This window comes from Coenobita brevimanus, chromosome 86, assembly GCF_032717465.1.
Source record: "Coenobita brevimanus isolate Jiangsu-jjx chromosome 86, ASM3271746v2, whole genome shotgun sequence".
NCBI lineage: Eukaryota > Metazoa > Arthropoda > Malacostraca > Decapoda > Coenobitidae > Coenobita > Coenobita brevimanus.
The window spans coordinates 11,626,547-11,640,738 of NC_137039.1; positions in this window are offsets into that span (position 1 = coordinate 11,626,547).

Sequence of the window (14,192 nt, forward strand, 5' to 3'; positions counted from 1 at the left end):
TCCAACTCTCTAATGCAAGAGTTAACTGTTACTCCCAGGCTTTCATTTATGCAACAGGTCAACTCTGGAGCTGTCTCCCTCTGTCTGTATTTCTTACTTCCTATGACCTCCAGTCTTTCAAATGCAGTGTGTCCAGGCATCTCGAACTGAATGGATCTTGAATTTGGCTCTTCATTGTATTGTTTTTGTTTTTTTTCTTGGACGGAGCGTTCTTGCGCGTCCAGACTTTGGTTCCTTCTTCCTTGCATTAAAAAAAAAATAAATAAATAAACTTCCAGCAAGAAGTAAAGGTACAAGTTGATTGACAAGGCAAAAGAGTTTACCTAGGCACGGTGTAAGCACAGAAGCAGTTCTTGAGGACAACAGGAGGGACTCCATCAGGCCCATATTCCTTGTTAGTATTGAGGCCTGAGATGGCAGAAAATACATCAGCTGAAGAAATTTTAATGTCAGCCATGAGGAAGTCAGAGAGGGGAAGTGATGGAGGAACAGTGCTGGAATTGTCTAGGGTGGAATTGGAGGAGAAAGTCTGAGCAAAGAGATTTGCTTTATCAGTAGAAGAAATACCTACAGAATCATCAGAGTAGAAAAGAGAAGGGAAGAATGATGAGGTAAAGTTGTTAGAACGGTTTTTGGCATGGTGCCAGAAGGAGCGGGAAGAATTCGAGTTGGAGAGTTGAGAGCATTTAGTACAGATGAAATTATTTTTAGCAGATCGAAGAACAGACTTCGCATGATTCTGGGCAGAAACGTAAAAAAGATGTGACTCAGGGGTGGGTTGGCTCTGGTACCTTCTGTAGGCCCTCTCCTTGTTGCGGACAGATTAGAACAAGCATGATTACACCAAGGCTTTCTTGCATTAGTCAAAGGACATGAGAAAGGAATGTATGCTTCCATGCCCAAGAGAATAACCTCCATAATGCGCAAGGCACACTCAGATGGTTCCAGGCCATGGAAGCAATAGTTATTCCAGGGAAAATCAACGAAGTTCTGCCTGAGGGCCTCCCAATCCGCAGCTCCAAAGTGCCGCAGACGACGTTTCTTTGGAGGATCCACAGGCTGTACCAGAGGAATAGGACAGGTTAAAGTAATAAGGTTGTGATCAGAGGAGCCCAATGGAGAGAAAAGATTAACAGTGTAAGCAGAAGGATTAGTTGTAAGGAAGAGATCAAGTATGTTGGAGCTCTCTCCAAGTCGGTTAGGGATGTGGGTAGGGTGCTGTACAAGCTGCTCTAGGTCATTAAGGATAGAAAAGATGTAGGCTTGTTCACCAGGTGGATCAGTGAAAGGAGAGGGAAGCCAAAGGTGGTGGTGAACATTGAAATCTCCTAGAATGGAGATTTCAGAGAAAGGAGAAATGGATAGAATGTGTTCCATCATAGAAGTAAGATAGTCAAAGAATTTTTCATAGTAGAATTAGGGTATAAGTAAACATCACAGATATATTTAGTCAGAGAAAGACACAAAAGCTGAAGCTAGAGTGTAGAGAATTCAGAAGAATCGAGTTCAGGAACACGAGAACAAGATAAGTTGTTACGTATATATACACAACAGCCACCTTTGGCTTTGAAATGAGTTTAGAGAAAGTAGGAGGATACAGAAAAGGGTTTGCTGTCAGTTACCTCAGATAGCTGAGTCTCAGTTAGGAAAAGAAGGTGAGGTTTAGAGGAGGAGAGGTGGTGCTTAACAGAGCGAAAGTTAGAGGAAAGGCCGCGAATATTGCAGAAATAAAGAAGTGAGTTGACAATGGTTCCAGGCAGCTCGAGTCGTCACCGGGAGAGGGGTGGAAGGTTGGGGCGTTTATGGTCCACCCCCCCCCCCCGGGGACTCCGAGGCTATGTCATGAGAAGCCATAATTTGTTACTGAATTTTGGAAAAGGAAGTGTAGTGTGTACTGTGTATGTAGTTTGGTGTTGATAGTTAGAGAAACTTGTACTGGAGAGCATGCTGGCCTACTCTGTGTTACTGAGACACTGAAAAAGTTCAGCAAAGGGGGATGGTCAGGAACTAGTCTCGAGAGCTGATGAAATGGGAGCTCCAGGTCTCCCTGTCATCAGCATTCCATCCACCTTAGGAGTACTGCCCTGCTCGACCGAACAAAGGACATGGTGCAGATGGCGACATGGAATGTAGGGGGTGCAAATGATGAGGTGAAAGAGACAGAGATTGTTCAGGTCCTTGAGGGTGCAAAAGTGGATGTATGTGGATTAAGTGAAACTAAATAGAGAGGAGAGAATGTGAGAGAATAGGAGTATGGATTGGGCATATGTGCAGGAGTAGGTGAGAATGAGAGGCCAAAAGAAGGAGTGTGTATTGTTATGAGTAATAGATGGAAGGAAAATATAAAAGAGTGTCCCCCCCTGTGGCGGGGGGGACACAACCTGGCCACACTGTGGGGTAGTACTACTACTCTGAGGCTAGGCTGTGTTAGGAAGAATACTGCCACCGTATTCCCTGCGTGTCGTAAAAGGCGACTAAAAGGGGCGGGGTGAGGGGACTAGGGACCCCCTCCTCTGTTTTTTAGTTCCTAAAAAGAGACAGGCCAGAGAAAGGGATGGGGGATGGAGTTATCCCCGTACCCTGAAGATTGGATCTATGAATGTGCGTGGATGTAGTACCGGTACAATTGAGGCTAAAAGGGAGGAGACTGGGAGAATGTTTGTGAGAAGAAAGTTGGATGTGTTAGCTTTGAGTGAAACGAAGATGAAAGGGAAGGGGGAAACTATGTTTGGAAGTGTGAATGGAAGATTGTCAGGTGTTGATAGAGGAAGGGCAAGAGAAGGTGTGGCCTTGTTAGTGAGTCCGGAAGTACAGCAGTGTGTGATTGAATGGAAGGAGGTGTCATCGAGACTGATGTGGGTGAAAGCAAAATTTGAACGTGAGTTGTGGGTGTTTGTGAGTGCATATGGGCCTGGTAGTGAAAGGGATGAAGAAGAGAGGGAGTCTTTCTGGAATGATGTTGATGAGTGTCTGCAGAGTTTTGGAGCGAATGTGAATGTGGTAATGATGGGAGATCTGAATGCTAGAGTGGGAAATGTAGCAGTTGAAGGCGTAGTTGGTATGCATGGTGTGCCTGGAAGAAATGAAAATGGGGAACGAATGATAGCGATGTGTGTTGAGCGAGAGATGGTGATTGGGAATACGCTGTTTGAGAAGAAAGATATTTATAAGTATACATGGGTGAGACAGGAGGGTGGAAGGGTTGTTGATAGAGCTTTAATGGACTTTGTGGTTGTGTCTAGGAATGTAATAGGAAGATTGTTGGATGTGAGAGTTCTGAGAGGGGAGGGTGGAGGTATGTCTGACCACTACCTAGTGGAGGGAAAGTTAAGAGTAGGTAAGAGATGGGTGAGAGCTAGGAGGGTTAGGTGTGGCAGGGAGGTTTTGAAAGTGAGTGAGTTGGATAAAAGAGAGAAAAAGATAGAGTATTAGGAGAAATTGAAAGATGAGTGGAACGCAGTGAAAGACTGGGAAAATGGCAGCGTGGAGGAGGAATGGCAGTTGTTTAAGAGTGCTGTGGTGTGGCATGCAGAAGAGGTGTGTGGTGTGAGACGTGTGGGTGGTGGCGTAAGAAAACGAAGTGAATGGTGGTGTGAGGAAGTAAGTATGGCTGTGGCTGAGAAGAGATGTGCATATGAAGTGTGGCTGCAGAGGAAGGATGAGATGTCATATGAAAGGTATAAGGAAAAGAGGAATAGAGTGAGAAGGGCTGTGCGTGATGCTAAAGTGGCAGCAGATGAGAGGTGGGGTAGGTGGCTGACTGAGAATTTTCAACAGAATAAGAAAATGTTTTGGAAGGAGGTGAAAAGAGTGCGAAAGGGAGAGTCTGGGAAGGAAGAATGAGTAAAAGCAGAGGACGGAAGGATTTTAATTGAGATGGATGCAGTAAGGTAGAGATGGGCAGAGTATTTTGAAAGATTGTTAAATGTAGAGGAGGAAAGGGTGGCTGAGATTGGGGCAGATGGAAGGGTGCAAGGAATAAATGTGTTGGGATAGTTGAATGATTCTTTGATCACGAAGGAGGAAGTGGAGAAGGCAGTAAAGGAGATGAAAACAGGGAAAGCTACAGGTATGGATGGGTGTGCTGTGGAATGCCTGAAGGGTGGTGGAGTGACTATTGTTGACTGGTTAGTAAAATTGTTGAATGTGTGCTTTGAGAAAGGTATGGTGCCAATTGACTGGGCAGGTGCTTGTGTGGTCCCGTTGTATAAAGGCAAGGGTGATAAGTATAAATGTACTAGCTTTAGGGGTATAAGTCTGTTAAGTGCTGTAGGTAAGGTGTATGGTAGAGTGTTAATTATGAGAGTTAGAGAGGGTACAGAGGGAGTGATTGGTGATGAGCAATGTGGCTTTAGGAGAGGGAGGGGATGCGTTGATCAGGTGTTTGCTGTGAGACAAGTGTGTGGAAAGTATTTAGCGAAGGGCAAGGATGTGTTTTGGGCATTTATGGATTTAGAGAAAGCGTATGATAGAATTGATAGGGAGGCTTTGTGGACTGTTTTAAGATTGTATGGACTTGATGGTAGGTTACTAAAAGGGGTGAAAAGTTTTTATGTAAATAGTAGAGCATGTGTAAGAGTGGGAAATGCTCTGAGTGATTGGTTTCCCGTGAGATTGGGGCTGCGACAGGGATGTGTGATGTCGCCTTGGTTGTTTAATATTTACATGGATGGTGTTGTAAGGGAGGTGAATGCAAGAGTTTTAGGTGGAGGTCTGAGTCTGGTGAATGTTGATGGTGGAGAGTGGAATCTGAAGCAGCTGCTGTTTGCAGATGATACTGCGCTGGTGACTGATTCAGAGGAGAGATTGAGACAGTTGGTAGAGGAGTTTGGAAGGGTGTGTGAAGGGAGGAAATTGAAAGTAAATGAGAATAAGAGTAAAGTGATGAAGTGTACGAGGTTGATATATGGTAGGGGGATGAATATAGTTTTGAATGGTGAGTTGCTTGAGGAGGTAGATTGTTTTGAATATCTAGGGTTACATGTTGCTGTGGATGGAAGAATAGATGCAGAAGTGAAGTTTAGAATAAATGAAGTAGGAAAGGTGCTGGGAGGAATGAAAAAAGTGTTTAAATGTCGTTTGCTTAGAATGGATGTAAAGAGAAGGCTGTATGAGGGTGTTGTGGTACCGACTGTGTTATATGGGGCTGAAACATGGAATGTGGGTGTAGCAGAGAGGAAAAGTTTGAATGTAATGGAGATGAGGTGTCTGAGGAGTATGTGTGGAGTGACGCGTATGGATCGGGTGCAAAATGATGAAATGCGAAGGAGAACTGGAGTTGTTCGGGAGATGGCTGGTAGAGTTGAGCAGAGGGTGTTGCGATGGTTTGGGCATATGGAGAGAATGGATAATGAGCGACTGGTGAAAAAGATAACTAGATCTGATGTGAGAGGTGTAAGGCTGAGAGGAAGACCACGAATAGGATGGATGGACAGTGTGAAGAGAGTGCTGGATGTGAGAGGGATGTCTGTTGAGGAAGGAAGAGTGGCTGTGCGTGACAGAAATAAATGGAGAGAAATTGTGAATGAATAAGTGATGACACAGCCCTGAGGGGATATTCTCCCGCATCTGGTCTGATCAGCAAGTCAGGTCAGGTGCGGGTGAGGGGATGGGTCTGTTATGATGTGGCAGGGGTAAACCAGTTCTGCTGTCGGGCCCTGCTGCGGATGTCACTGATTGCATTGTGCAGTTGACCCTTGTGCAGTGTGGTGCGGTGAGGATCTGTCCGTTCTCCCCTTTGGGGCTAAGATGCGAATGAATGTGTTTGAATGGATGAGTAAATGGGGAGTGTGTCGTCCTGTCTCGGCTACCTCCCTTTCCTTGGGCGAAGCAGCCTATGTATATAGATAGATAGATGGATCAGTTGGCTCAAGGATTGTGTGGGTAAGATTGAAAATTGGACTACAAATGTGGCATAGAAAAGTTTGAAAGGAATAAGAGAGTGTTTTTGACTGGTGATATAAATGGTAAAGTAGGGACTGTGAAGGTGGATGGAGTAGTTGGCGAGTGGAGTGTGCCTTCTGAGATAGATGAGAATGGCAGTGCTTTAGTGGAGATTTGTGCCAGGAGGGGGTTGGTGATAGCCAATACCCTCTTCTGGCACAAAATGATCCGCAGGTATACAGGGTGAGTGATGAGAAGGGTGGGTGGTGAACTGAATGAAAGGAAGGCAATGATTGATTATGTGTGTGTGGATGAATGGATGCGAAGGTGCGTGATGGATGCAAGAGTATATAGAGGTTCTGGGAGTGAACTTTCTGACCACCACCATCAAGGTCCAAGTAAAATGGAAGGACAGGAGGAAGGAGTAGATGGAAGGACAGTGGAAAGGTTACAAGAGATGAGAAAAAGGCAGAATATAAGAGAGATGTGGAAGAATGATTGGGTAAATATGAATTGGAGCAGATGTGGGACATGGAAGGTATGTGCAAGATATTCACAGATGAAATATGTGCAGCATGTGAGGTGGTGTGTGGGGTGCAGAGAAGACGGAGGGGGTGCAAGGGACAGCATGGTGGAATTAAGAGGTGAGACAGGCTGTAGCAGAAAAGAAGAAACCATATAATGAATGGATGAGAAATAGGGGCGTGGAGGAAGTTGAGAGACGGAAGAGAGAGTTATATGAAGAAATGAAGAGAGAGGTGAAAAGATTAGTAAGAGAGAGTAAGAAGTGAGTGGATGAGGAATTTGGATGGAATTTGAGTGTAAAGTGGAGGGACTGTAAGAAAATGTTCTGGAAAGAGGTAAAGAGAGTTAGACAGGGTGGGAATGAAGTTAGGAAGGGAATGAAAGATCAATATGGTAGATTACTAGTGGAGAGGGGAGAAGGAGTGAGGAGATGGAGAGAACACTTAAAGGAATTGTTGAACGTAGAGAATGAAAGTAATGCAAGTATAAGTGGCTGGGGAATGGCTGGGAGAAGAAGGGAGGTGAGAAGACAGGAAGAAATCAGTAGGATGGAAGTAGTGGAAGCAATGAAGAAAGTCAAAATGGGTAAAGCCCCAGGAATTGATGGAATGTGTTGTGAAATGCTGAAGCGTGGGGAAGAGATAGTAGTAGAATGGATGTGGAAGATGTGCAGATTGGCCTGGGAGGAAGGTAGAGTCCCGGAGGATTGGAAGTCAGGTATAATTATTCCCTTGTACAAAGGGAAAGGGGAAAAGAAGTGTGTGGTATTCATAGGGGCATTTGTCTTCTTAGTATAATAGGAAAAGTATATGGTAGGATACGTACTGACAGAATTAGGGAAATAACAGAGGAATTAGTTTGAGAAGAACTGGGTGGATTTAGGAAGGGAAGAAATTGTGTAGATCAGATAATCATTCTTAGATCTTTAGTGGAAAAATTTCTAGAGAAGGGAAAGAAATTGTATGTGACCTTCATGGATTTGGAGAAAACATATGACAGGGTGGACAGACAAGGATTGTGGAAAGTATTAAGAATATATGGAGTAAACGGGAAGTTGTTGAATGCTATGAAGAGTATGTATGAGGGTGCTAAGGCTGAAGTGCATGTGGATAGTGAACTGAGTGAATTATTCTATTTGAAGGTTGGGTTGAAACAGGGATGTGTCATGTCTCCATGGTTGTTCAATCTGTGCATGGATGGGGTTATAAAGGAGATTCATGGTAGGGCAATAGATGTTGGAGTGGCCCTAATGAAAGAGGGCAGTGTTTGGAAACTCTCTGTACTGTTGTTTGGAGATGATACTGTATTGTTAAGTGAAGATCAAGGGGAGCTGCAAGGCTTGGTGGATAAGTTTGGGAGAATGTGTAAGAAAGGGAGTCTAAAGGTGAATGTAGGGAAGAGTTAAGTTATGGTCTTTGTGAGAAGTGAAGTCAGTGAATGTACAGTGAGGCTGGATGATGAGGAAATGGAAAATGTGAGTGCGTTTTAAGTACTTAGGTAGTGTGATGAATTAGGATGGAAGTTTGGAGGGTGAAGTGCTTGATAGGGTACAGCAAGGAAGAAATGTTGCTGGTTCCTTGAAAGCAGTGATAAGATACAGGGAAGTGAGCATGGACGTGAAAAAGTCACTACATGACAGTATTGTGATTCCAACTCTAACGTATGGAAGTGAAGCTTGGACGTTGTTTGAGGGACACAAGTCAAGAGTGAGAGCTGTGGACATGAGTTATTTGAGAGGAGCCTGTGGAGTCACATGGAGAGACAGACTAACAAATGAGGATGTGAGGGAGAGTTGTGGTGTGGATGTGGATGTGACAGAATGCGTTAGGAGAGACACACTGAGGTGGTTTGGCCATGTGGAGAGGATGGAGAGTGAGAGACTGACGGGGAGAGTGTATGTGAGTGAGGTGAAGGGAGAGAGGGGGAGGGGGAGACCATGGATGAGATGGAGGGATGGAGTGAAGAGGTATGTGAGAGAGGAGGGTATGATATGGGAGCAAGACAGTGAAATGGCGGGGGACATAGCGACATGGCAGCGATTTGTTTGTGGCCACCCCTTATGGGATTAAGGCGTCTGGCAGTATATCTCTATCTCTCTATCTATCTATCTATCTGTCTGTCTGTCTCTGTCTCTGTCTGTCTGTCTGTCTGTCTGTCTCTCTCTCTCTCTCTCTCTCTCTCTCTCCCAATTTTATCCTTGCCGTAACTCAGAATTCAAGCTTGAAAGTTGACAAAATTAGGCTTGGTTAACCTGAATAGAGTATAGTTCTTGTTTTTGAGTAAACCCAGCCTGCCTAGCCAAGTAGATACATCATCCGCATATACGCAACCTCCCCAGCAACGCCGTCCCATGCAGTGAGGCAATGTTCTCTTGTTGGAAAGGGCGCATAGCTGTGGCGAGGTGTGGGAAAGAAAGTTACTGAGATAATGACCCGTAATAAGAGAACGTGAGTGTTTAGGGGAATGTGACTAGTAATGAAGAAACTGAGAGTGTTAAGGGGAAAGCGACTAGTACTGAAAGAAAATGAGGGTGTTATGGGGAAAGTAACTAGTATCGAATGAATGTGAGGGTGTTATGGGGAATGTGATCAGTATTTAATGAAGGTGAGAGTGTCATGGGAAATGACCAGCAGTGAATAGAAGTGAGAGTGCTAAGGGAAAATGATCATTAGTGAGTTTAGTGAGTTAAAATAAGGGGTTTACGGTTTGGTGACTGGTAACGAGGGAAACTGAGAGTGATAAAGTGAAACTGACCAATAACGAGTGAAAATGAAAGCACGAACCTTCAAATCCTTGTTGTCGTTGGTGTCAGAGCGAACACTGAGATCACCGTCAACACAGATGCCGAAGAGTGTGTTGTTGTTGGGCTGCATAGGACCCACCACACCAATGCTATGTTTACCGTACCCCCCAGCCACCCACACCTGTAATACCACACAGGTAATACAACTAATATCACACCAGTAGTACCACTAATGTCACACCAGTAGTACTACTAATACCACACCGGTAGTACCAATATTATAGCACCTGTAATACCACACAGGTAGTACCACTAATATCACACCAGTAGTACCACAAATACCACACCTGTAATACCATTAATACCACACCTGAAATATCACTAATATCACACCTGTAATACCACTAATACCACACCCGTAATACCACTAATTTCACACCAGTAGCACCACTAATATCACACCTGTAATACCACTAATACCACACCTGTAATACCACTAATTTCACACCAGTAGCACCACTAATATCACACCTGTAATACCACTAATACCACACCTGTAATACCACTAATTTCACACCAGTAGCACCACTAATATCACTCCTGTAATACCACTAATTTCACACCAGTAGCACCACTAATATCACACCTGTAATACCACTAATACCACACCTGTAATACCACTAATTTCACACCAGTAGCACCACTAATATCACACCTGTAATACCACTAATATCACACCTGTAATGCCGCTAATGCCACTGATGTAATAGCACTAATACTCCACTTGTTATGCAAATAATACCACACCTGAAGTGTTTCACCTACAGTATAACATCAAATCTGTAATATCACTAATCTCACGCCTGTAATACCACTAATACCACACCTGTAATACCACTAATACCACACCTGTAACACCACTAATACCACACCTGTAACACCACTTATGCCATACCCCGTAATACCACTAATACCACACCTGTAACACCACTAATACCACACCTGTAACACCACTAATACCACACCTGTAACACCACTAATACCACACCTGTAACACCACTAATACCACACCTGTAATACCACTAATACCACACCTGTTATACCACTAATACCACAACTGTAAACCACACTTTTAATGCAGATAATACTACACCTGTAATGTCACACCCAGAGTATAATATCACACCTGCAATGCCACTAATGCTATAACTTTAATACCGCTAATACCACACACGTAATACCACTAATACCACACCTGTAATACCGTTGTTACCACACATGTAATGCAAAAGAAATACTTGTTATACAAATAATATCACACCCGTTATGCCATACCTATAATACCACACCTCTAATGTCACTAATACCATGCCTTTAATACCACTAATGCCACACGTGTCATACTAGACACCTAATGAAACAAAAAAACAAACTTTTAAGACCAATAATGACAGACGGGTAATACCACACCTATAGTACCACTCCTGTAATACCACTGATACCACACCTGAAATACCACTGATACTACATCCGTAATACCACACCTGTAAAGCTACTAATACCACATACCTATAATACCTCCAATACCACACCTGTCCACTACGACTTGTAATACCAATAATACCACACTTGTAATACCTGTTACAACACAACTAATACCACTAATACCACATATTTAATATCAATAATACCACAACTGTGATACCAATAATACCACACCGATAACAGCACATTTGGTTTACCACACCTGTATTTGTACTAATACCACAACTGCAATACCACTAATGCCACACATGAAATACCACACCTATATCATCACTAGTACCACTCCTGTAATACCACACCACTAATGCCACACCAATAATTCCATACCTGTCACGCTTCCCCACAGATGGATAACCACTCCAGTGTTCATTCTCCCAACCTGTCACTCTTCAGTCACATCTGGTACAAGCAGTCCTCGATCATGCCACACCCACACCTGTCATACCACACCTAATATACCACTGCCACACGTTACACCAGTACTATACCCTACCTGCCACACCACCGTCAACCTATAACCACACCTGTCATTTCCACCACCGCTATGCAGGACTGACATACCACACCTTTCATTTTCACCACACCACACGACACCTCACAGCGTTCACATCTCACCCCACCAAGCCATCCTTTTCATCATCATCATCACCAGCGTAATCACCATCATCATCAGCGGCAGCAACATCAACATAATGGTCACCATCATCATCACTATCACTTCCACCATCACCACGTCCCAACTTACACTGAAGGTGTTCATAGTGACATCCAAAATATCGGGATACAGTGCCGACACCTGCACTCCATCACTGTCGTACGGGAGACTCACTTCTTCTCCATCAACCTGGGGGTGGAAAAAAGAGATGGAGAGATTTCGCAATGCATCTTCCTTAGCGATTCATTCTTCACTTTACACCTAAATGTCCTCTTTCATATTCCTGATCTCAAGGTATTATTAAAGCATTCTAGGTGTCATAAAAATAATTAGCAACACCTCTTCCTTAGTAATTTATTCCGCACATTACACCCCAATGTCTCCTTTTGTGTTACTGATGCAAACTATGGTGATATTAAAGTCATTGAAGAAGGATGCAAATATTAAAGCTTTGTGAACAACATACAAGATAATGTTAGGGTGTTAATGTGTAAAAATATGTGAAACATATTGCTAGGGACGCGGTGTCACTAGGCCTTCTCTGCAACAAAGAATCCACCCAGACTACAGGACATATTTTTGTCGGTTTGGTATGTATATTAACACCCCTTCTTTAGCGGTTTATTTTTCACATTCCATATACACCGGGCAATTATTCCTCGCAGGCTTTATTTCCCTCCACCTCTCCTACTCACAATTCTCTCTCTCCCTCGTTCTTTATTTTCTCCACCCCTTGTTTGTGTGCGAGGGAGGGAGAGCTGGGTAAAATCGTCTCAACCTACCCTTTTCTATCAAAACTCCCTCACCCGTTCATCCTCATCTCTACCTCAACTTTCCTCCCTCCCCCCATCTTTTCCCTCGTCTCCCTCCTTTCTCTCCCTGTCTCCTCTCCTCCCCCCTCTCCCATCCTTCCTCCCTCTCTCCCTTTTCCCTTCTCTCTGCTCTCCGGGTGTCTTCCTCTCTCTTACCCTTTTTCGCTCACTGGTTCACCTCCCTTTCCCTTCCTCTCCTTGTCTTCCTCATTCTCTCCTGTTCTCCATCCTTCTCTCCTTTTTTTGCTTACTAGTTCAGTCCCCCTTCTCTCCCGCACTTATTCACCCACCTCCCTTTCTCTCTCCCTATCCCTGTCTCCCTCATGTGCTCCCTTTCCCCTCCCTGTCCACCTACCACAACACATCCATCTCTGTGCAGCGTAACTTTCGTCCTCTGATTCTGCACAGTGATGTTATGTACACACCACAGACCGTAATTCTCATAGTCGTTGAAACTCTGATAGCTGTTGATGTCGCCGTATAAGTGATAGGGACGATGATGACTGCGGGAGGAGCGAATTAGGTTGTCCTCTGCCAACCAAGCATCTAGTTCCTCGATCTCCAATGAGAAGTCTTCATAATCATAATCGTCGTCGTCGTTAACCTGAAGTGATACCTCAGTGTGATCGTCCGGTGCTCCTGTGTGGTCCACCCCCGTATTCTCTCCCCTGTGGATGTACTCGTCTTGGGACCCGTGTTTCTTGTGTCCAGGGATTTGCTTTTGGTTGTGGTTTAAGTGATGCCGGTACCCGTGACTATAGCTGTACTCCATCCCCTGTCTATGGTGCTCGTAGTGGTTAAAGAAGTCTGACATATCCCCTGGACAAGGCCTGAGTATTACAGAGACTGTGGGTATCTTGTCCTCCCCCAGCGTGTACTCCATCTGGCTGTCCGCTACGATGGTGTACTTCAGGCACTTGCTACGCATTTCACTCCACTCGTGCGAGAAGGTGCGCACCTTCGCAAGGTTCCTCCCCTTTTGACTCACAATGCATTCCGCGCCTGCGCAAAATCAATATCAATAGAAAGGACAGACAAGTTATTTTCACTGAACGCTAATGAAGGTAGAAAATTAAACAAATAAATTCTGAATACACATGGAATATAAGAAATAAGCTTATAAACTACCAGTATAATCAATACGATTAAAGATTAGAATAAATATAGAAGAAATATTCCATCAGCCTGAAGATGGCCCACATGCAATGACACAGACATATACTGTGATTACCCAGCATCATCACCTACGTCTTGTCAAGACGATTATTCTGATAATACAATGGTAAGGCTGGTAGCTGTACATACCCTCCCTTAAAGAAACATTTACCTTTGCCTATATATCAGCCTAAAATACATTGCTATTACATAATGACTGGAATTGTTGAAAAGGACGTCATTGGCCAGCTTATGCTGCCCGTATTGTTATTCGTGTTTTCATGCTTGGGATCTTGTTTAATTGTGGCAGGCACTCCTACCCTTCAGAATTAACCAACTCCGACCAAACTTGGACATGGTGACCATCCTATGACCTGGTTGTGTCTGCAAGGTTTTAGTTGCTAGGCAACCACTCGCTGCCTAGCAACGACCTAAAAACCGCCATTGTCGTACTTTTCACGTTTTGCGCTAAAGATACATTACTACTGGACGTAGAAAGCTCTGACTTCTTTAGGTGTAATCTTGAGGTCATTCCCCATCGGAAATATGCCATCATTTTTCCTCTCTCTCCTCTACTTTTCCGGATAGCAAACCTGCAAAGAATAGCCTGTCTCTAGCAACCAGTACTGCTTTTCAGAAATGCCGGCCTAGTTCCCCAGCTTCTCTATGGAATTGAATGAAACTTTGCATGATTATAGACACTTACAGTACTACAACTTTCTATTGTACACTTAAGTGCAATATTAGCCAGGTCAGGGTCAAAGGTCATCAAATGCAAAAATGGTGAAAATAACTAAAATCACGACTTTGCTCCTGCGAAATGCTAAGGCTCTGAAGATTAAGCCAGGGCCATGATTCTTGGATGGAATGTTAC